We start from the raw sequence: 2,047 nt of genomic DNA, 5'->3' as shown, positions 1-2,047 counted from the left end.
GCGTCTGAGTTACCTGTTTGTTGCACTGTACTTTTTAAATCTTTGCACAATAAAGCGTTTCACTTTAGGTCCTGGAAAACTAGTAAAATTAATCGCTGCTACTTTCGAGACAAGAAGATGAGTTTATATTCCTTGGCGTTGGCGCAATATTCCTGCTCTATAAAAGACCAACTCATTCTACTCTTATGTAAGCGTGGGCTCACGAGAGAGAGTGAGAAAGAGAGACGTACCAGACCTCAGTCACCGGGGTCCGTTTAGTTACCTCCTCGCACCTGAGGTGAACCAGAGGGTATAATGATTGAGGTCCCGTGCGTGTATTTAATGTGGTTCCAGTAGCATTCGCGTTTGCGTCGAAGCGTTCCAGACAGGATAAGGAATTGGCACGTCGAGAGATAAGCAGCTGGTTTTTCAAGGAAGGTTTAAAGGAAGATGTCCTTCAGCAATTGGACGAGGAGTGTCCTGAGGTTTCTGCTGATCTGCATAGCACTATGGAGATCCGTCTGTCAGGACATACCACGTAAGATGTGACTGACTGTCAGATGAGTATTCTAGGAAAGCGCTGAATGTTATCAGATGGACCAAGTTTGACTTGTTTTCACATATAGGTTTTATTTCATATTACTGGTACTTGCTATGAGTTAAATTTTTTTTTTTTTACATTTAGCAAACGAAGGGATTTTTATATTTCTGATACCTGCTAGGAGTTTAATTTTTTATTTTTACATTTTCCAAACGAAGGGATTACTTTATATTTCTGATACCTGCTAGTAGTTTTTTTTTTACATTTTCCAAACGTAGGGATTATTTTATATTTCTAGTACTTGTTAGTTTATTTTTATTTTTACATTTTCTAAACGAAGGGATTATTTTATATTTCTGATACTTGCTAGGAGTTTATTTTTTTTTTTTACATTTTCCAAACGTAGGGATTATTTTATATTTCTAGTACTTGTTAGTTTATTTTTATTTTTACATTTTCTAAACGAAGGATTATTTTATATTTCTGATACTTGCTAGAGTTTAATTTTTTTTTTTACATTTTTCCAAACGTAGGGATTATTTTATATTTCTAGTACTTGTTAGTTTATTTTTTATTTTTACATTTTCTAAACGAAGGGATTATTTTATATTTCTGATACTTGCTAGAGTTTAATTTTTTTTTACATTTTCCAAACGTAGGGATTATTTTATATTTCTAGTACTTGTTAGTTTATTTTTATTTTTACATTTTCTAAACGAAGGGATTATTTTATATTTCTGATACTTGCTAGAGTTTAATTTTTTTACATTTTCCAAACGTAGGCTTTATATTTCTAGTACTTGTTGTTTATTTTTATTTTTACATTTTCTAAACGAAGGGATTATTTTATATTTCTGATACTTGCTAGGAGTTTAATTTTTTTTTACATTTTTTTCCAAACGTAGGGATTATTTTATATTTCTAGTACTTGTTAGTTTATTTTTATTTTTACATTTTCTAAACGAAGGGATTATTTTATATTTCTGATACTTGCTAGGAGTTTAATTTTTTTTTTTTACATTTTCCAAACGTAGGGATTATTTTATATTTCTAGTACTTGTTAGTTTATTTTTATTTTTACATTTTCTAAACGAAGGGATTATTTTATATTTCTGATACTTGCTAGGAGTTTAATTTTTTTTTTTTACATTTTCCAAACGAAGGGATTATTTTATATTTCTTTACTTGCTATAAGTTTAAATTCTTTATTTTTTTTTTTGCATTTTTATAAGCGAAGTTAGCAAATTTAGGTATGCATATGATGTATTTACATATGATGTAATATTATTCTACTACTTCCCTGAACCCTGTTTCGTTAGTTAAGATATCTAAATACATTGCTCCACAGTCAGTAATTGAGTCACCTTTCATATCTCTTAATGAATGACAAGATTTCCCTTTTAATACCAAAACCTGGACAGTAGAACATGAAGTCGTCAGAACCTTCATTCAAAAAAAAAAAAAAAGAAAAAGGCCTTCACTTCCCAGTCAGTAATCAAGTCACGTTTCATATCTCTTAAGGAATAA

At 30.3% G+C, this 2,047-nt stretch overlaps 1 protein-coding gene across 1 annotated transcript in view; it reads left to right on the top strand.

Moving 5' to 3' along the window:
* Nucleotides 1–256: 256 nt before the first annotated feature.
* Nucleotides 257–2,047, top strand: part of LOC136833877 (transmembrane protease serine 9-like) — an 11,287-nt gene continuing 9,496 nt past the window's right edge. Inside the window, exon 1 of the mRNA XM_067096175.1 lies at nt 257–517. The gene's annotated coding sequence lies outside the window, so the exon portion shown is untranslated. The remainder of the gene's footprint in view (nt 518–2,047) is intronic.

The sequence above is a fragment of the Macrobrachium rosenbergii genome, chromosome 52, assembly GCF_040412425.1.
Source record: "Macrobrachium rosenbergii isolate ZJJX-2024 chromosome 52, ASM4041242v1, whole genome shotgun sequence".
Taxonomy (NCBI): Eukaryota; Metazoa; Arthropoda; class Malacostraca; order Decapoda; family Palaemonidae; genus Macrobrachium; species Macrobrachium rosenbergii.
The sequence above is the reverse complement of the archived record's forward strand: the minus strand, read 5'-3'. Positions and strand labels throughout refer to the sequence as shown.